The following is a 22569-nucleotide window of genomic DNA, read 5'->3' as shown; positions in this document are numbered from 1 at the left end:
TTACATTTGGAACAAGCGAAATGCCTACCTCTCTGGATGCAGGCTATGTAAAAGTAAACGTGAGACCATATATCCCAAACCCAAGACGGTGTTTCAAGCGCCAAAGGTTCGGACATGCTTCACATGCATGCCTAGGCCAAACAACCTGTGCTCAATGCAGCTCAAGCGATCATCAATCTGAAAACTGCACTTCTTCCCCGCGTTGTATTAACTGCAAACGAGACCATCCAGCCTACTCGCGGTCTTGCCCATGCTGGAAAAAGGAAGTCATTGCACTAACTGTGAAAGAAAAAATTGCGTTCTTTGAAGCCAGAAAGTGGCTATCGCATCTCCCGCGAAGAAGTTATGCCGATGTGACGCAGGCGGGGGCAGCGTCACAGAGGCCTCCGGAGTCCTCCGAGCCCACGCGCAGTGGTGCCGCAGTGACTCCTCCCTCCCTCGTGGTGGAAGCAGTCAGTACTGCTCCACCCTCTTCGACGGCCCTGCAGACACCAGTCCCGCAGCGCCGTAAAATCAAACGAACCCCAAGGCCCGAGGCACGTGTCTCGGCGCCTAACTCTCGGTCCTCCAGCGCCTCAGAGAGAGCGATGGAGGTCGACACGAAAACCCCGGTGTCATTGACACCGAAGGTCAAGCGCTCTCTCGAGCGCGGTAAGAAGGACAAAATCCCAATAACAATTCAAAATAAGAAAGCGTTAACCTAAAGGTTATCGCTCATTTGTATTAGCCTTTTTAAATCCATGTCACCTATACCTCACCTCTTAATTTTTCCGTAGTGCCATTTCTTATCTTTCCATTTTAAGATGGCTTTTATTATCCACTGCAATTGTAGAGGGCTTTTACACAACCTAGGTGACATTAAAGACATGTTAATAAACTTCTCTCCTGTGGCCCTGTGCTTACAGGAAACAAACCTAGGCGAAACACACTAAAATATTTTGAAAGGTTTCACTGTTGTACGGCGCGACCGTACTCAGGCGAACCGGCTGTCAGGTGGTGTAGCCATTGTCCTGCCAGGTGGTATAGCAGCCAGAGAAGTTCCTATTAACACTCACATAGAAGCCGTTGCTGTCACCGTTTTAGCTCACAAAACCATCACCATTTGTTCAGTATACATTCCGCCGCATTCACATTTTACCGTAAGAGACCTAGAGTTAACTTTAAACCAGCTACCTGAACCATTTTTAATAGGCGGTGATTTTAATTCACATAACACGTTATGGGGTAGTAAAACTACTGACAACAGGGGTCAAACGCTTGAAGATTTTATCCTAACAAATGACATATGCCTTTTAAACACCGGTGCGGCGACTTACTGCTCCCCAAGCACAGGAGCTATGAGTTGCTTAGATCTGGCACTGTGCTCTCCATCTCTCTTTGGCGATTTTCAATGGAGTGTTAATGACAACCCCTATGGTAGTGACCATATGCCTGCTATTATTAAAAGAACATCTCCTGCTACCAATACCATACCATTAAGACCACCCCGTTAGAAACTCCATCTAGCAGACTGGCCTCTCTTTACTGAAAAGGCCACTCTGGATAACATATCAGATGAGCTAACAATAGACGAAATGAATGAGGAGATCACCGCCTGTATACTTGCTGCAGCAGCAGAAACAATCCCACAATCGTCTGGCTTCCTAAGAAAAAACCTAAAACCCTGGTGGACAAAAGTGTGTACGCAAACAAAAAAACTACAAAACAAAGCGTGGGGTATCTTTCGGCGATACCCAACACAAGATAATCTACTCTCTTTCAAAAAAGCAAAAGCCAGGTACACACGCAGACAAGCCGAAAGACAGTCCTGGAAAGATTGTCTCCTCTATAGATAGCTCAATAACGTCCAAACGAATGTGGGATCAGGTTCGTAAGTTTAGAGGCGACTACGCTTCTTACACTATCCCCATATTATCACCCCCAGGCACGCAAACAAATATAGAAGAACAAGCAGACATTTTAGGGCAACATTTCCGTGATATATCAAGCGCAGAGAACTACTCTGCTGCATTCGTAAAACATAAGCAATTAGCAGAAAAACTAAAGCTTCCGACCACAGGAAGTTCAGAAAGACTGTATAATGCCGCTTTAACACTTCCAGAAATGAACAGAGTCTTTACTAGTGGCAAAAAAACAGCACCCGGTCCGGACAGGGTACGCTATGCAATGCTAGCTCATCTATCCCCTAAAGCAGTTGAGACCTTGCTTCATTTCTTCAACATAATCTGGGAAACGGGAAAAATGCCCAAAGAGTGGAAGAAAGCTATCATAATCCCGTTCTTGAAAGCTGGAAAACCTCCAACAACAGCAACCAGTTATAGACCCATATCACTCACAAGTTGTCTTGCAAAGTCCTATGAAGCCATTATCAACATAAGATTGACATACGTCCTTGAAACGGAGAATTTGCTAGATAACCATCAGTGTGAATGCAAGAAAGGTTGCTCCACAATAGACCACCTAGTCCGACTAGAAGACGAGATACGTGCGGCCTTTCTGCACAAGCAATATTGTCTGACAGTTTTCTTTGATCTTGAAAAGGCGTACGACACAACATGGAGGCTTGGTATCTTAAGGGACTTAGCGGATTTAGGAATCCGAGGTAGAATGCTGAAATGTCTAGCCGATTTCATGTCGGACCGAACATTCCAGGTGCGTTTAGGAACGGCGCTGTCACGTGTATTCATTCAGGAAAATGGTGTGCCACAAGGATGCGTACTAAGCACAACACTCTTTATAGTAAAAATGAACTCTGTTAACAAAGTCATTCCCCCCTCTGTTATGCACTCCATATACGTCGATGATCTGCAAATAGTGTGCCGCGCCTCATACTTACAAACATGTGAAAGGCAGCTCCAGATAACAATTAATAAACTAATGGAGTGGGCTGAGATAAATGGCTTCCGCTTCTCTACTCAAAAAACCGTTACAGTGCTATTCTCGCAAAAACGAGGATTGTACTTAGACCCGCTTCTAAAATTGAATGATGTCGCACTGCTGGTAAAACAAGAATGTAAATTCTTGGGAGTAATCTTTGATAAAAAGCTAAACTTCCTAGCCCACATTAAAACACTAAAGATTAAGACAAATGAAGCATTGAATATCCTAAAAGTTTTGTCTCATAAGCACTGGGGTTCCGACCGAACCTGTCTTTTACGTATTTACCGGTCTCTTGTGCGTAGCCTTTTAGACTACGACTCCGTGGTTTACGGCTCAGCCAGGCAGTCTTACATCCAACTACTTGATCCAGTACATAACCTTGGATTGCGACTGGCAAGCGGTGCCTACAGAACGTCACCCATTCAAAGTTTATATGTTGAGTGTAATGAACCCTCATTACAGCAGCGCAGAGCATTACTAACATTCTCTTACCTACTCAGAATTCAGTCATCACCGCAACACATATGCTACAACATCCTCACACAGTGCAACTCACGCCTACACTACACAAATAAACCGAACATGATTAGGCCACTTGTCCTGCGGCATGAGCAATACTGTCGGGATTACGACATCCCCCACGAAGTCCTCCAGGTTGCCAAGAAACCACAACGGTTGGCCCCATGGTACAATTTCACACAGCTGTGCGACTGGACAAAAGAAAACGTGGGTGTAGGAGCCGTAACAGAAAACTGGGAAACAAAATTGGGAAACAAGCTTAACGCCTGCTCGTGCCAACACTGGTGTATGTCACCAATGGAGAGCCGCAGGCCTTCGCACAAATTGAGTTAATGGAATCATGCAGAGCCACTGGTGTCTGCCGGTTTTTTTTCGAGGATTGCTTTCAGACAAAACAAAACGAAAAAAGTGACCTGCCTGCGGTTCGTGGATACACATGCGCTCACTGTAGTTGAAATAGCGCAAGAAGCCGTGTTTCCTTCGCGGTTATAAATTTCAAAAATAAATTATGGGGTCTTACGGGCTGAAACCACGATCTGATTATGAGGCACGCCGTAAGGCGGGGAGGGAGGGGTGATTCCGGGTTATTTGGACCACCTGGGGTTCTTTAACGTGCACCTAAATCTAAGTACCACGGGTGTTTTCGCGCTTTCGCCCCTATCGAAATGCGGCCGCCGTGGCCGAGATTCAATCTCGCGACCTCTTGCTTAGCAGCCCAGCACCATAGCCACTGAGCAACCACGGCAGGTCCATTACCGCTATAAGCATTTCCGAAATTCGTTCCGCCATCATTCTGGAAGTAACTCTCGAATGCTGCCGATCAGTGGATAACAGCAAAGCCGTGCACGCTACGCACGAAAGTCGAAAAAATTCACCGACGATTACCGTACTCCTTACTGCAAATTTTGAGCGCAGCTGTTTAGGTGTTTTGAATGCGCGATATAACGTGGCAAAGAATTTGATTCTGAACGACGGGGTCCTCTCGGCGGTGGCGCTTGGCCTTCGCTCGGGCAGCTCAATTAGCAGCAGCGGCTAACGAAGTATTTCCACCAGTTGCGTTACTCAGTTAACTTCGCTTTAATTTACACCAAATATTGTAGGTTCGACACTCGACCGCATCTGCGAGCTTGGAGCCAGCTTGGAGCCAACTTGGAGCTTGAATTTTGGTGCCATAAGGCCGTACAACGGATTTTTCCACCCATAATCCATCTAAGGCTGTCGCCTTAAATCTTATTTAGGTTATAAATCTTTTGCAACTATTAAAAACTGCTAAATTTAAGTAAACGGAAGCCAGAAATTTAACACAACTCTTACTCAACAACATAAAAAGATCAATCAGCTGCACCTACCGAGACATCTAAAGTAGACAAAATTGGCGTAATACACTCCGCTCTCAGTGAATTATACCATTTATTTTTGAAGAGGACTTTGGCAAAACCCTCGTAAACATCGTAGCAATTTTATGTACGCCACACGCTAGTATATCAATTTCATCCGCTTCAGATGCTCTACTAGATGCGCTTTACAGAACTGCTATATCTGTATGATGCAGGGTTACAGATTTGTAAACTGTGTTTCAGTTCGTTCTTTTTAAGTTCGTCGACCTACGGTGATTTTTGTACAAAAAACCGAGGGGCTAAATAAAAATTATACTGTGCGCGGCTTTCACTGCTTCCACATATTCTGGGATCGAAAACTGTAATGTTTAATCTTTCGTGCACACAATGTAACCTTTCTTTAATGGCACAATAAATTGGGTAGCACCGAGCAGGCGCTGTTAAACTCTATGACGTCACGGGCAGCTGATGATGATGAGCAGAAGTGGCGTCAGCACCCGTCTTCAGTTTTCTTGTCTCTCTCCTGTTATCCCAAAGTCTTTCTGAAATCCCATGGACTCTAGGCTAGCTTTCTATTCAATTCAGTGCACTTTTTTTAGCATTCCAAAGCTGTGCGCATATCCTTACAGGATCTCCCGGGCGCGTATTCACAAAATTCGAATGCGTGACATCACTTAGGCCGGTGTTCGAATGGCCGCCACTGATGACAGTGACTGGCTCGACGAGACGATTACAGCGCCAATGGCCAATCGTAGTAGTCACGATAAAGAATTTTTGCGAATACGGAGCCCAAACCTCTGCTCACTTTGCACATTTTGCTGTTTACCCAGCCTTGACACGGTGAGACCTATTTGGAATTGTGAAAGTTTATCCTGCCGATCTACGTTAACTTGGTATTTCACCCTTCAGATACTTCCCAATACGACCGCGTTTGCGATCCGACAGGATTCGGCGTCTTCGTGCAGTGTCTACTCTGATGATTGCGGTCGGCACAAGCTGTAGAACTGTCGAAGCACTTGGACGATCCTGTCGTGGAGGACGCGTTTGGCGTCGACTCCGTAGACGAAGTCCGCGTGACTGAACGGGCCCGACCCGACGCGCTCGTCGAAAACGATGCTGGAGACGCGGGAGCGTATCCGGTCAATGTCCTGCGGCCTGGAGAGCGCGTCTCCGTCTCCCCAGAATATGGCGACGGGAGTGCGGATGTCCTCCAAGGGATAGCAAGGGGGCACGGTCTGCGAGTAAGGAAGAGGGAATGCCCTTTCATGAAATGTTAACCCTGCCACATGTAAGCGCCTACATGCGACTCTGCATAGGGAAAGAGAAGGGGAAGGATAAAGTAATTCCTTGTGCGTTTATGTACGCAAGAAAGTATACTAATTGTTTGTGTTGTTACGTTACTTATGGACTAAATTTTTATTTTTTTTTACTCACAAGCATACTGCTGTCTAATAAAAAGACCAAGCAGGTCGGTGCATATATAAAGGTCTTCGTAAGGCAAGTTGTTGCAACAGAGAACAAACGCAGCTTACACAAAGCGAAATATGACTCGTGTTGTTTAGAATAATAAATCTTCATAAAGCGTAACAATGTGTAGGCACTCGACAATGTAAACGTTCACATGCATGCCCTTCACGGCTAATGGGCTGTCAAACGCAAAAAACGCACAAATACACAAGAATCCTCCCACAAAGAAAGAACGGCTAGGATACTAGTTCATATATAAAGGGGCGTCAGACATCGCGTATGCTCCAAAGTAAACAGAACAAACAGACGCAGACACTCAGGTGTAAAGAACGAATCGATCACGGAACGACGGCTCGCTCATCGATAGTTTTGACGAGAAAGAAACAGAAAAATGTAGCAGGAGGTTGCACGCGTACCCGCACCTACAGGGTATATTTCAAGGCATGCACGAAATTTCTTGTTGAGTTTGATAAGAAAACGCGCCGAAGGAAGAATTTTAAACGATTTCATGAAAATGACAGGAAAGCTGTGACACCAGTAATATGACTTACTTGATTATAGATTCTCTTGTTCTTCGCTGCACCGTAATCGTACTTGCAGAAACGGCCGGTCTTGATGAGCTACACAGCGGATGCGAACGAAAAATATGACTATTTCATTGCAAACCAAACTAGGTTACCGCAGAAGCTGCAGCCTCTGAGTGCATTAAGGACAGCGAATGTATTCACAGATGGGCTTGTAGGTATATGTATTTAATTAAGCGAAAATGAGATATCCACCCACTCGCAGTAAGTGCTACGAATGGGTGGATGTATCATTTTCCCTTAATTATTTCTCTCCACCTTGCGGGTTTCCGCAGAACTCTTACGTCAAACTCTTGCCTTTGCTTCGAGATGTTGACACATTCAACTTCGCCCTGCCATCTGTTAGCCGCCTGGTTAGCTCAGATGGTAGAGTGGTTGCACCGGAAAGGCGGTGGTCCCGGGTTCGAGCCCTGGACCAGGATGACTTTCTCCCACTGCGAGGCTTTTCTTTCAAGGAACCCGTATGGGTTTCCTTTGTTGTAATTGCTACGAATGGGTAGATGTCTCACTTTCCCTTAATTATTTCTCCACCTTGTGAGTTTGCGCAGAACTATTGCGTCAGGTATATGTTAGTGTAAGCACCAGTAACGTACTTCGTGACCAGAACTCAGGACGTAGTCCGCAGCGATGGCCAAGTTCACGCATGAAGGTGAAGAGTCCGTAACAGGTGCAAGCGCTGTATACGTGATATGGACAACTTCCTCTCTACATTAAATGATGGCTGAAGCAGAATGTAGGAAGTCCCAGCCCAGTATAAGTTCATGGATACACGTTGGAAGGATGATAAACTCAATGTGGTGGCGAAAGCGATCGATGAGAATACGAGCAGTACATTGGCCGTCGGGGTGAATGAATGCATTATTCGCATCACGCAAAATAGGTCCAAGATAAGGCGTTTTTACTTTCCGGAGCCTGAACACAGATCACTACGAAGAACAGAAACGGCGGCACTGGTATCGATGAGAGCTGACGCGGGAAGACCTTCAACAGTTACATAAAGCATGTTGGCCGGGCGAACAGGAGGAATTTTTGAAGACCGATACGAAGCAGTTTCCCCTCCAAAAACTGCAACAGTTCGTTTTCCGAGTGCTGGTCGGCAGGATGGGAAGTGGGGCGAAGCGGTGATGTAGAGCGCCGGTAAGGCGAAGGAGAACGACGTCTGTCCGAACGGGAATTATGAGGCAGATTGGGAGCAGCTGGAGGAGACGGAGAACACTGCTGAGGGAACGAGTACGATCAGGGATAGTAGGCGTCTGGTAGGCGAGTTCGGTCTCTCTCGTGCTCAGCATAGCCTCGTCTTTCATCCTGCTGGCGACGGCGGCAGAAGCGAGATATATGGCCGCGTATACCACAGTAAAAACAAACCGGACGAGGTGGACGCCACCGAGGGTAGGATGACGCAGCAAGTGCTCTGGTTCCCATCGAAGCCAAATGGTCATAGGTAACGTCAGTGGGCAAGGAGGTCACGGTAGGGGTGGGTAGTGAAGCGAAAATCCGTGTAGGTAGGGGCGCGCTACCGGAGCAAGATGCGTCGTGGGTATAGTCATCGCTGTCAACTCTTGCTTTACGACCTCGCGCAAGTCGAAGGTGGGGGTTGGGGCACAGGTAGCAGGTGAACGCCTCAAATCTTGTATTTGAAGCTCTTCGCGGATGATGGTGCGGATAAGAGCACGTAGATCTGAAGAATGGGGAACCTGAGAATCGCTGCTGTCATGTTGAAGACGAAGAGACTGCAGCTCGTCTAGGCGCTGACACGTGGAAGTGATGTCTTGGACAGAAGCCGGATTTTGCACGATTAAGGCGTTGAACGCGACAGACCCAATGCCTTTTAATATGTGTCGAACGCGTTCGGCTTCCGTCATGCTAGGGTTCGCACGGCGGCACAGAGCCAAGACATCCTCTATGTATGAGGCGTAAGACTTGTGGAAGTTGGAGGCGCATGCCCAGCTTCTGTTTGGCGACTTCTGCACTGCCAGACGAGGAAGCGAAGATTTGCCGCAGCTTGGAGGTAAACGTGGACCAATCCGCGATGTCGGATTCGTGGTTGAAATACCACGTCTTTGCAACACCGGTCAAGTAGAATGCGATGTGCCACAATTTCTGGGTGTCGTTCCACTTATTGAAAGAACTCACCTGGTCGTAGTGGTCGATCCAATCGTCGACGTCATCACCGCGGAGTCCCGCAAAGACCGCAAAGACCGCGAAGATCGCGTTGAGGGCTCGTCATGGTCCAAGACGGCACCGCAGGCGGAGTCTTCTTTGTGGTAGGGTTAGAGGCGCCGGAAGATCCGGGGTTCGAAGTGTTCATCGTTGTAGGGGTAGCCGGGCGCAGGCGGTGACCGGAACGTAGCTCCAGGGAGGACGGGAACGCGAGAGGACGTCGGCGTCTTGACGTACCTCCACCACTTTATAAGACCGAGACCGACCAAGCTGTCATGCGCTTTTTATTAAAAAAAGGGGGCAACGCCCCAGCTCATGCGCAAAGAAGTAGAAGACCAGGGAAGATGATGATGGCTATGTACAAATGAAAAAGACGAAGTATGTTATAGCGGGACAATCTTGGGGCTAAGCAACCCTGTGTTACCCTGTGTCACGTGACGGTGGCTTCCCGTCAGTCTGTACCTGGCCTCCGGCAATAAAGGACGTAACATAATTGGCGACGAGGATAGAAAACTAGGCCTGATTAGGCGTAGGGCTAGCCGAAAATGGCAGCTGCACTGGGCACGATTGGGGAATTCGTTCCGACGGAGGCGCCGTCTTGGCCCTTGTATTTGGCGCGCCTCGAATTTTTCTTTCAAGCAAACGACATCGACGGTAACGAGAAGAAGCGAGCAACGCTCTGCAGCGTTTGCGGCCCAGCAACGTATGCCATCATTCGTTCTCTTTGTTCTCCGGACGCGCCGTCGGCGGTGGCCTACGATGAGATCGTCAGGCGTCTCTCAAACCACTTCTCGCCGCGACCGTCGGTGACAGTACAGCGTTTCAAGTTTGGCACGCGCCAGCAGCAGCCCGGTGAGTCAATTGCCGACTACATCGCAGAACTGCGACGTCTCTCGGAACATTGTGATTTCGGTGCGTCGCTCGAAGACATGTTGCGCGACCGACTGGTGTGCGGGGTGCGAAGCGAGACTCTTCAGCGTCGGTTGCTGGCGGAGCCGGAGCTTACGTTTGCGACAGCTCGGGAGAAAGCCATTGCCATGGAATCTGCGCAGCGACAGACTGAGCAAATTCGCGGCAGTGCCACATCGTCTGAAGTATGCAGCGTGAGCGGGAAGCGTTTCGACCCATGTGTTACGAAGGTCTCTGCGCCAGTGACAGCCAAGGAGGGTACCCAGAAGCAGGCTGGTTCGCCTGGGAGCACAAGTGGATGTTTCCGCTGCATAGGTGCACATTCGCCAAGCAGTTGCCCATTCATTAATGTGCAGTGCCACTTCTGCAAGCAACGAGGGCACATAGTAAGAGCATGCAGGAGGAAGGCTACAGCTCGCGCTTCGGCTGAACCGAACTCTCCGAACGGAAAACGGGCCAATGGAGGCCGTCACAAGAATGCTGCGTCGGACGTATACGACGTGTTCGTACTTTCTGGTGAGGAGCCAGCCGTGAGAGTGGAAGTGCGCGTCAACGGAAGTCTCCTAGAGATGGAGGTGGACTCGCAGTGTGTTCAGTCATCAACGACCGGACTATGCGGAAGCTGCGAATATCGAAAAGGGCGTTGCGCCCAAGTAGCCTTCACCTCCGAGCTTACAATAATAAGGAACTACGAGTGTTGGGTGAACTGACCGCGACGGTGGAATTCAGGGGGCAGGAACATCGCCTGCGATTGGTGGTGGTTAAGGGTGCTAGTATCGGACTTATCGGTCGGGACTGGTTCAAGTCCTTGGGAATAAGTCTGAGTGGCGTTCACAGTGTGTGCGAGCCGAGTAGAACTGGCAGTAAAGGAACAACGGCCTTGCTCAAGAAGTATTCTTCAGTCTTTGAGCCTGGACTTGGGACAAGTAAAGGGCCTCCTGTACGCATAGAGGTGAACCCGGCAGCTCCGCCGCGATTTCTGAAGCCACGGCAAGTACCGTTTGCATTGAGACCGAAGGTCGACGAAGCACTGGACAGGTTGGTGAGCCAAGGCATTTTCCAGCCTGTACGGCACTCGAAGTGGGCAACACCGGTCGTTCCAGTTGTCAAAAAAAATGGATCGATAAGGATCTGCGGGGACTACAAGAGCACCGTCAATCGTGTGGTGCAGTGGGAAACGTATCCTCTGCCAACACCAGAGCAGCTGTTTGCCAGGCTGGCAGGTTGCTCGAAGTTTTCAAAGCTAGACCTCGGACAAGCGTATCAACAGAAGACTGTTGATGAAGAAACAGCTGACTTGTTGACGGTTACAACACATCGGGGACTGTTCCGCGTAACCCGTATTCAATTTGGCGTGGCAGTGGCAGTGGCTATTTTTCAGAGGTACATGGAAGAACTGTTGCATGGAATTGATGGTGTGCTGGTGTTCTTGGATGACATCTTGATCGGTGGAAGGGATGAGGCACAGCACTATGCTCGTTTGCAAGAGGTGCTCAAAAGAATCCACGAAGACGGTCTGCGACTGAAATTTGACAAATGTCAATTTTGTGTTGAGGAAGTGCGTTACTTGGGATTCATCGTGAACTCTGCAGGTGTGCAGCCGACAGAAGACAAGGTGCGTGCTATTCACGAGGCCCCGGAGCCAACATGCAAAAAGGAGCTTCAAGCCTTTTTGGGAGCTCTGAACTTTTACAACAAGTTTCTTAAAGGAGCAGCACATACCTTGGAGCCACTGTACCGGCTGTTGGACAAGGGTCGCGAGTGGCGTTGGACGGGAGCCGAGGCAGACGCATTTCGCCAGGCGAAAGATCTGCTGCAATCATCACATGTTCTTGTGCACTATGATGTCAACAGGCCCCTAGTGCTTGCCTGTGACGCTTCCCCGTATGGACTGGGTGCTGTGTTGAGTCATGTGGGGGAAGATGGCAGCGAGAGACCGGTTGCATATGCATCAAGGACTATGAGCGCGGCAGAACGGAAGCATGCCCAAACAGACCGAGAAGCGCTCGCCATTGGCTTTGGCGTTAAGAAATACCATCAGTTTCTGTATGGGAGGCATTTCAAAATTGTGACGGACCACAAACCCCTCTTAGGACTGTTGCACCATGCCAAGCCCATTCCCCAGGTGCTATCACCACGGATGCTGCGTTGGACCCTCATGTTATCAGCATATGACTATGAAATTGAGTATCGACCAGCAGAGAAGCTTTCCAATGCTGATGCATTCAGTCGTTTACCACTGAGGGCCAGTAAGGCGGAGGAAGAAGAGCAGCGTCTTTGGGAAGTAGGAATGCTAGAAATGGCACCAGAAGTAACATGGAACTCTAGGAAGGTGGCAAGTTTTGCATCAAATACCCTCCACCCCACAACAGCCTAAATCAGCATGAGCAACCTCTTGGAGGAGGCTGCAAACAGGAACATATCCAAACCTAAACACACTAAGCAAGATGTTTCCCACCCAGTATACAGACATTTGCCCCTGGTGCGGCGCCAAGCCCACCTTGTATCACATTACATGGGAATGCGTTCAGAATCAACAATTCCTTCAAATAAAAGACCCGAGTGCGGAGCAGTGGGAGAGGGTGCTCTCCAGCAGCGACCCGAAAGTCCAGCATGGACTAGTAAGGCACGCTCGCCGAGTAGCCACCCTCAGTGGTGCCCTGGAATAGGGGCGTCGACCCTGCGCAGATGGGGAAGAAGACCGTGAAGACGGCCGACCGCATCTGCCTCCGCAAATTTCTAACCAATTAGAGCAAATAAAGTTTTTCCTCCTCCTTTACGTCAAGGGACAAGTTGTTGGCTGCAATTGGGTGCAGCATGGGTGGCCAGAGGGCAAGCTACCGGAAGAGTTTGCAGCATTTGTGATCCGCAAACATGAACTGTCGGTGTACCAAGGTTGTTTGCTGTGGGGCAGTCGTGTGGTCATTCCAGAGCCAGCTCGACCATATGTCATGGAGATTCTTCACACAGTTCATCCAGGAATTGTCAAGATGAAGGGGCTCGCCAGAGGAGCCGTGTGGTGGCCAGGAATTGACAGAGATGTTGAGCAGAAAGTGAGGGACTGTGCACGTTGTCAAGAATCCAGGTCTGCGCCAGCAGCTGCACAAATCCACCCTTGGGAATTCACCAAGCGTCCTTGGACAAGACTACATATCGATTTTGCTGGGCCATTCCAAGGCAACGTCTTCCTCATTGTGGTGGACTCTCACTCGAAGTGGTTGGAAGTGTGCCGAATGACTTCCATGTCGGCAGCTGCAGTTTGTGCGAAGCTTCGTTTTCTTTTTGCTACCCATGGCATTCCGGAGACTGTTGTTTCGGATAATGGAACTGCATTTTGTTCGGAGGAATTCAGAGACTTCATGTGCCGAAATCAAATCCGACATGTGACCGTTGCCCCATATCACCCTTCTTCAAATGGTCAAGCAGAGCGGATGGTGCGCGAAACCAAGGAAGTACTCAAGCGCATGGTTGGAGGCAATATCGGCACACGTCTGGCTAGGTTTTTAATGACCCAGCATATCCTGCCTCATGCTACAACAGGCAAAAGCCCAGCCGAATCGCTAATGGGCAGAAAACTTTCAACTGTGTTAGAGCGTCTGCATCCTGACCTGCAGTCCAGTGTGCAGCAGAAACAGGAGCAGGTGATGCAGCGCCGTAACCAGGCAGTGCGACTGTTTGAAGTGGGGAATCGAGTGTTTGTGCGCAACTATCTCTATGGGCCCAAGTGGTTGCCGGGTATTGTGGATTCTGTCACTGGACCAGTGTCGTACTTGGTCGTCACCAAGGATGGACGTCGGTGGAGACGGCATGTTGACCAACTCAGAAGTCGTTCTGCCAGCTACGCATTGGACACTGGAATGTGCGAGGAGGAGGAATCGTTGGTTGCTTTCCCGGCAGGGTGTTTCGAAAGCGGCATTCCTTCAAGCCCAGAGGACCCTGGAAGACGGAACCCAAGAGAAATACGAGAGGAGGCTGCAACACCCAGTACCGAGCCTGTTTCCTGTGGTGAGGACAGTGAAGTAAGCGCATCCCGGGACCAAAGAGAAATACGAGAGGAGGCTGCAACACCTAGTGCCGAACCTGTTTCCTGTGGTGAGGACAGTGAAGTGAGCGCATCCCTTCAAGTCCAGCGACCACAGCGCCAACGCCGCCATCCTGCATATCTGAAGGACTTCGTGGCGTAGGGGGGAGGAGTGTTATAGCGGGACAATCTTGGGGCTAAGCAACCCTGTGTTACCCTGTGTCACGTGACGGTGGCTTCCCGTCAGTCTGTACCTGGCCTCCGGCAATAAAGGACGTAACATCGGCGTATTGACATACCTCCACCACTTTATAAGACCGAGACCGACCAAGCTGTCAAGCGCTTTTTATTAAAAAAAGGGGGAAACGCCCCAGCTCATGCGCAAAGAAGTAGAAGACCAGGGAAGATGATGATGTCTATGTACAAATGAAAAAGACGAAGTATGTTAATAGTGCTTACAATATTTAAAGAAGTGTTCGACCTCAGAGCAGGCAGCAAAGCCTGTATATCTTGCCTGAGCAAAGTGCAGAAGGTTCTTCCACGACGTTCCGGCGGGTACCTGGCTCAGGTAGACATGAAGGCGGCTCTGCGACGTAGTATTGAAATCGTGATCTCTGGTAATTCATCGCTGGAATCCCCCCAAAACAGCCAAGTTTATTGAGATATAGAGATGGTCTAAAACACGAAGCTCAATCTGTATTATGCAAGAAGCCTGAAAGTTGGGCGTGTTGGTATGGATCCGAGCTTAACAACAAAGCAGCGCGAAAGACAAGAGAACGTAGAAAAAGCGAATAAAACGCAAGCTCATGTGTTGTCTACTTCTTTTCTACGTCCCATTTTTTTTCTCGACGTATTCTGTATTTTGTTTTTGACGAAACGTGACAGATTGTGGGCGTAGACGCAAAACGCCTCACTTGCCTTGTTTCTTGTTCGCAAAGTTAGAACTAGCAGCATTACTATTACTTCGCTGTGACGACAGACGCTGTCGTGACGTCAGACGAAGCGTGAAAGGGTACGACACACAAGGCTCGTGTCTATTTTTTTCTTTCATGTGCCGTCGGTTTTCGCGCACTTAGTTCGAATTGATCGATTCACAATTAGTAGTATGAGTTGGTTATACCGTGGACTTGGAATGACCTGAGCTTTGTTTGGACCTATCATCCATTTAGTATATGGAAGGTTCTTGCACCAATGGGCGGGGACTACAAAGTTTATATATTGTGTGGTTAGCGGCGTAGACAAATTTGAGTGACCTTTCCGTCCCAGCATTATCTATACTTTGTGTCATTGTAATTTCTATTTATTTATTTATTTATTTATTTATTTATTTATTTATTTATTTATTTATTTATTTATCAATTTATTTATTTATAAATAGAGTAGCAGAGGAACTGTCTACCTCAATATCCCCAGACCAACCCATGTATAAAAGACCCGAATTCATTGACTGATCGCAGGGGATGGTCCAGCCAGTGTACGATAAATAGGCCATAAAGATAGTGTGGTAGTAGTAAGAAAACTAGAAATGACTTCTTTAAAATTAAATAAATAAGCATTAAAGGAGTATTGACAGCGTACGTAACATATCTAACAAGATGGAGGTGTTTCAAAGCTCTGGGGATTACACCTGTACGGCGCCTTGTACTGCCCAGCCGCGCACACAAGCACTTGGGCTTATGTGGCCTGATCATCACTTTGTAGATATGTTATCGGAAATAATAGAATTCAATACATTAATGAATAAACGTATAGTAAAGGAACAAAAGTTCACCACTTTGCCCTCTTTGCCCTTGTCAATTTACACTTACCCTATTGAGCATCACGGACGGTCCGAAGACGGTGTTCCACGTAGCCTCGCAGAGAGACAGCGACTCCTCCGTGCGGCAGGGTTTGTCCGCGATCTGCTTCCACGGGGGTCCGTGCTCGCCGATTTGGCCCATCTTAAGCACCGTGCTGCGGATCTTCGTTCCATCCCATGCGCCACGCGAAGCGCAACGTTTAAGCTTCCAGCTTTTTACCTGACAAAAACCACTTCATTTTTTCATTTCCTTAAAGACCCCACGATGGGCATTACGTAAGGAGTGGAATGAGCTAAAGAAACATGAATAACAATGCCACATGTGTTTATATACAAAAAAAAGGTTATTCAAATTTTCAACGAACGATGATGCACAGGTGAAATGAACGATATGTTGGGGAAGGCCGTTCCGATCGTTAGCTGCACGTGGGAAGACGGAAGCTGAAAAAGTCACAGTTCGGACGAAAAACTTCAAGGTTGTGGTTGGTGCGGTGAGAAATGTACGATGCTGGCGTTATGTAAGGTGCACGATTGAGTGATGGGTAATAAAACTTGTGGTACAGTAATAGGGTGGCTATGCAACGGCGAACCAAGAGGCGGTAAGTCAGATTTAGTTTTCAGAGCTGAAACACTGACGTCAGAAGAAGACGAATAACGAAGACGACACTGACGAATAAGAAGAATGGATGAACCTTTTAGCACGATTTTGGACTGCTTCTAGCTCATCTATGAGGTTAACATGATGCGGGTTCCATATGGCGGATGCATATTCTAGTTTAGGTCGAACGAGTGATTTGTAAGCAAGCAATCTCACATGATGGTGGGACGAGGCGAAGATGACGTTTAAGAAATCCCAGAGTTTTGTTGACTGATGATATCACGTTAGTGATATGTTCATTCCATGTTAGATCATTAGATAATGTGATGCCGAAGTATTTGAAAGACGATACGAATTCTACGGACTTGTTAGCGATCTTGTATTGAAAGGCCTGAACCTTGTTTCGACGGGTAATGGAAAGGAGCTTGCATTTGCTAGGGTTAAGGATCATGAGCCAATCTTCACACTATTGTTGGATGTGGTTAAGATTCTGTTGGTTATGAGGCAGGCCGCAGTGGGAGACTCTCGATTAATTTAGCCACCTGGGGTTCATTAAAAGGGCAACTGCCATGAAATTTTGGTCAGCGTTAAGTCTAGCTTCAGATAGTGTAGATATACTCCAACCTGCGTGCAAAATTTTGCGTTTGAAATACGTGGGCACGCATCACGAAAGGATTAAAAAATGTTTTTGATACCCAAAGCTCTAAAAAAAGAAAGAAAGAGAAACATGGTGTCATTATTGCTCGGCGGAAGTGACGCATCACTCAGAACGACCAGCACGACCTCCGAGATTGCTGGGCACCCGCGGTAGCCCGTCGAACGTTAGATAACTTGGGCAGTGTGTGTGTGAATTTGTGATATCCGATAACCACCACGCGCCCGCGTCGTCTGCTTGAGTGCCTAATTAAAAGCTGTTAATAAGAAAATTAGACGATTACCAGCTCCGAAGAATTGCAAAGAATGCTTCAGTAGTTTACCCTGCTAATGCATAACTAATTTTGCCAAGTGAAATTTCCTTGCAGTTGGCGTTTAACGTGTTCCTAAATTAAGTACACCAGCGTCTGTTCTTTTTTTTTTTTTTTCGCTCCTATCGAAATGCACTCGCCACGGCCGGAATTGAGCCCGCGGCCTCGCGCTCAGCAGCGCAACACCATAGTCGCTGAGCTACCGTAGCAATTAAGTCATACGCATGAAGCAAACATCGCTGCTTATTTATTTTTTCGCAATCCTTACAGAGAACAAAGACGAAATGCCTGGACCAGAGCAAAATGCTGCTTTATCGCAGCTTGGAAAGGACAAGTAGCTCCAACCCTGATTGTATTTGGCAATGGACATATCAAGCTCCGCACCCTTTTGGTGAGTTAATGCTGGACCACGTAAGAAACAACAAACAGCTGTTCAGTACCGCAACGCCAGCTTAAAAGGAAGCTTTAGCTCGTTTTTCTCGGATTTTTTTTTTATTTAAACGCATGTAAAACTCGGAAACGCACCAGTTATAGAACAGCTGGACTGTTTTTAATACAATTTGACGCCATTGAGAGAGTCCAGGTCATGTTCTATAGTGTACGAAACCTAATTTTGATTTAAGACCGTAACTTTACGACGGTTGCTGAAAATTGCAATAAGAAAAAAAGATGTATTGAAGCACGAAGTTGACAAATCTGTAACACTGCGCCGAAAACAGATATCGCAGCTCTATCAATTGCGTCTGTCAGAACATGTAAAGTCTACAAATCTGAGTTCGCAGTGTATGTAAAAACTTTACAATGCTTAATAGAGTTTCACAAATATCCTACTCACAAATTAGTGGTGCATTTTGAGAGTGGTGCTTACTGCATTAATTTTGTCGGCTTTATACCTCTCAATATAGGTTCGGTTCAAAGAATTGCGATATCTTTTTTGATTACAGAGTTACAGAAATAAAGAACTGGTACTTGATCTTTTTAATTTTGTATTTTGCTAGTTTCTAAACAATCACAACATAATCAAAAATCTCCTTCCTGATGTAACTTGACTTTGACTTCTTTTTAATGCCACAAACCTCACAAAACTAGGTTCCGCGAATGCCGAAGAAAACGATCCCTACCTTCCCATATATTTAGATAGAAGCTCCCGAGCTACAGTTTCGTCTTAACAATAAAATATTCACAGGTATTCCGCTATCATAGTTTTTATTCCAAAACCTTGCCTGCTGATGATGGGCCTGAGCTGCGCCAAATATACAGGTAGTAGAATCGAATGTCACGGATCATCGAGACCATAATAACAATCAGCCAAGAATATGCACACGAATAGAAAAATTCAAGGCCATTCCGCCTGCAAAGGTGGATGACCAGCGGAGCTGTAAACATCGTAGTAAGAAAACTTGTGGTAAAGACTTTATTGCATCACTCATTGTCCCTTAGTAACGACGGTCACAATGGCTTTGTCGTCTCTATGGTATACACTGACCGGCACACTCGCAACTGCAAACACATTCTTTGATAATGTCAAATCGATGCACCTACGCCGCTATAGGTGTGGCATCGCAAGCGATATGTCTGCAACACGAAACGCGTAAACCACTCCCTTTTCGGTCCTGACACACCCATATTGAAATCTAGTGTAGCAGAATGCGTTGTTGGGAAAGTTGGTTCATCGTATTTGGAAAGATTGGATGCGCTTTGTAGACGATCACAAGGAAGAAGACGGGACAGGCGCAATCCCGTCTTCTTGTCCTGTGATCGTCTTCTGATCTTTTCCCGTCTTCTTCCTTGTGATCGTCTACAAAGCGCATCCAATCTTTCCAAACACATTGAAATCACCGATAATGACCGCAGGGGTGGCGTCATCGCAACTAACCCATGCAAAGTGAGTAGTCATGATAGAGAGAGAGAGAGATAAAACTTTATTGTGTTCTTGATGGGGTACGGGGGTGGCGGGATTAGGAATAACCGTCGCAGACCACTTTCAAGACACACGAGCAGCGGCAACGCGTCCCTACTGCGTCCTCCCAAGGCGTCTACTATGGCGTCCGCGATTCACGTGGTCAACGCCGTGGTAGACGCCATGGTTGTCTCCACTCTGTACGGAGCGTTGGGTGAAGAGGATATCGAGGCACCGTAGCAGCCGCAGAAGAAGAACGCCCCTCCCGCTCGCCTCACTCTCTTGCCTCGCGCGCCACAGCGGAGGGCACGCATCCTGGCCGCGTTCCTCGCTCGCGCACGGGAGATGGAACCGCGTTCGCCGGCTCACCCTTACACGCTTTCACTCATACGGAACCTCAAGGAGGTAGCGACGGCAGAAATGCGGCTGGAATGACCATATAATTGCTATCGCAATAAAAGAAAGAAAGAGTGGAAGGTGGAGACAGATATGTATAGAGACGAGCACAAAGAAACCACGTACACTATAGAGCGGTATGGGGCGGCATTATTCTGTCGTGAGAGCCTGTAGACCGCAGGAACCTTAGTAACACGAGTAAGGCCTTCAGCGCGGTTGTTCTTTGGGAGCGCTGACCTAAAGCTTTTAGTTCCGATAGTGGACGATTGTTCAACTGGTCCAGCACTCTGCACTCAGGGGATGTTGGCCATTCCAATAAGGAAGGCACATGAGCTCGTAAATGCAGTGCCTAGCCACAGATGGTACAGCGTGGTCTGTTCCTGTCGTGGTAACCTAGGCGGTAGATGCGTCCGTATCTCCGGAGACAACGAAAGCAAACAACACATGGCGAAAACGTTTGATTGTGCACCTTTCTTCTAAATGATAGTCGTAAGCTTCCAGTCAGGATCTGGTGATGTCGGCCGCATGCCCACCAACCAATTTTTATTCTTCTGTATTTTCTCCTCATGATCAGGGTCCCTTGTGAGTAATTGACCCAGGTAAGCGTACGCCTTCACAAACTCTAAATACTGATTGGTGATTCTGAACTCTTGTTCTCTTATGTTGTTGCCATAATATTGTTTTCGAGAAAACAAAACTACGGAGAAGGCTCTACTAAGCGTTAAAAACCGCATAATAGAAGATATTGAAAATAAATAGTTCACGTTAGTGTCTTCTTACACTTGCGTAAGGATATTGATTCCGTTGACCATCATATCATATTCCTGAAATTAAGCTGCAACGCAATTCGTGGTGTTGTCCTGAACTTATTTAGAAACGATGAAACCCAACCTTTAATACGCAAACACCAGGAGAGAAGTAGCCAGACACACGCTGAGACTAGCAACAAGTTTAATGAAAACAACCACACAGGAGTTCGCAGGGCAGCCAGAGCGCGCATGAGGTCGTACATACCACGTGACTATCAACGAAACCCAAGATGACATCTAGTAACCACATTTTTGTAAATAAGCTATCTCTTTCTTTGACAGCGATAACGAGGGTACACTAACACATTGATTGTGACCATGTTTTCGGATATGGTACGCTTCAATCAGCTCTCGTTCGTGTCGTGTGGTTCCTCCGCCAATAATTTGTGTGTCTTCTAGAACAGGTGAACAGCCGCACACTCGGCAATGAGTAGGCAGGTGTGGCCCTCCTCCTGACGTTTCGTGTTATTTAAAGCAGACTTTTAATACAGCTCCCCTTCAGACCTATATGCACGCGACCACACTTCAACGGTACGTAATAAACAACATTTTTGATGCAAGTTGTGAACTTATGGCTGGTACTGCAGGCCCTCTTAGGTTTACGATTTTCAATCCTAGCACACAGACTTGACAACTTGCATGGCGCCGAGAACGCAACCCGAACGCCGTGCCTTCTGGCAACTTTTTTCACATTGTGGGAAACCTTGTGGATATAGGGCATGACTTCCACTCGCTTACGGTGCTCATTGGCAGTGCTAAGTGCTCTGCCTTCTGTTTATTTTTTCAACTTTTTCAGTTTAGTCTCGGCTACTGCTTTGAAAACAGTGTCAGGAAAACCGGCCACCAGTAGACGCTTAATCTGCTAATGAAAACTTTGCTCCATTGAATGATGGCAGCTTCTATTGAGGGCTTGATGCAAGTGGTGGATATGCCACGCTTCACTAGTTTAGAGTGCGACGACTGGAATGGTAGAAGTTGTTTCTGGGTACGTGGCGCATACATCCAGCAGACGTAACCATTGTTAGAGAAGCTTAGTTTTAATTAAAAACCTTATTGCATTGTCTAATGCCAGTTCTTTCGTAAAATTTGGAGCCTTCGTGCACGCTCTAAATGAGCTAAATATATCACTTAAGATTGATTTTAGTTCCAGAAGGTCCTTCAGGTTTAACAAGATAAAAAAATCAACATACCTGAAGACCTTGACTACCCTATCGTCATTTAAAGAGCTGCTCAGAGCTTTGTCAAATTTTGAAAGAAAAATGTGGCATAAGACGGGTGCCACACTGGACCCTATGCAGATGCCATTGTTTTGCACAAGCAATTCATCCTGAAATTCAACAATCGTCGACGATAAGTATAACGTTAGAAGTTTATGAAAGAATCAATAGGAACACCGCATGCGTTCTGGAACGGAACTTCCCCGCTTTCTTCGATGAGCTCCCGCACAGCTACAAACAAATCAGCACGTGGCGCTGAATAAAACAAATCCTTTACGTTTAGGGAGAACGCCGTGTTGGCACAGGGCTGTTTTTCACGCAGAAAGTTCACCACGCAGTCCGAAGAAGTGGCAGAAAACGGATCAGTTACAGCGACTGTTTTCAGCCAGCGTTGCAAATAAAGGCCTCCCAATAGCTATAAGGTTCCCTTCTCCGTCACAATGGCTCTAAACGGGCAGTCAACCTTATGGGTCTTAGCTGCAAGGAAGACAGCCAGTTTGTCCATCTTTGCTTTGCGTACCTCCTTTGCTAGCTTACCCATGTCAAGCTCACTGAGAAGCTTGATAGCCTTTGTCTTGAGTTTCGCGGGTTTTTGGGTTGCCTTTTTCAAGTTCTTTGCAACTGCTTGCATACCTTCTTCTGAGAAAAGTTCGCGAGGAGGGACAACAAAGCCGCCTTCTTTATCAGGCTGTAGTAAGCTGAGGTTCTGCTCACGAAAATAGCGAACAATAGAGCGTAGTGAGCGTTCGCCGCATCTACGTCGCCTCTCACCAGAATGCAGAAAGGAATCCACACCTTCGGATATGCAGCGTTCCTTTTCTGCCGACGACGCCTTGCTGGCAATACGATGAACCGTTGCCAGGAGACGCGATGGGGGCACGGTGAGTTCGAAGCGGAACTTTGGTCCCTTTTCTCGTAGGGAGTTAATATCAGGTGGCACTGTCGTAACTTGCAGGTATGTAGCCGATCGACCAGGACGCCCTGTAGACGGCTTGCGGGTATATTCGGT

At 47.4% G+C, this 22569-nt stretch overlaps 1 long non-coding RNA gene across 1 annotated transcript; it reads right to left on the bottom strand.

The window, feature by feature from the left end:
• Positions 1–4790: 4790 nt before the first annotated feature.
• Positions 4791–6807, bottom strand: LOC140214229 (uncharacterized). Its single transcript, XR_011891164.1, has 2 exons — positions 6755–6807; positions 4791–5971 (listed from the first exon to the last, which is right to left on the bottom strand). It is a non-coding gene; the product is annotated as an uncharacterized lncRNA (long non-coding RNA).
• Positions 6808–22569: the final 15762 nt, after the last annotated feature.

The sequence above is a fragment of the Dermacentor andersoni genome, chromosome 11 (assembly GCF_023375885.2).
Source record: "Dermacentor andersoni chromosome 11, qqDerAnde1_hic_scaffold, whole genome shotgun sequence".
Lineage (NCBI taxonomy): Eukaryota > Metazoa > Arthropoda > Arachnida > Ixodida > Ixodidae > Dermacentor > Dermacentor andersoni.
The sequence above is the reverse complement of the archived record's forward strand: the minus strand, read 5'-3'. Positions and strand labels throughout refer to the sequence as shown.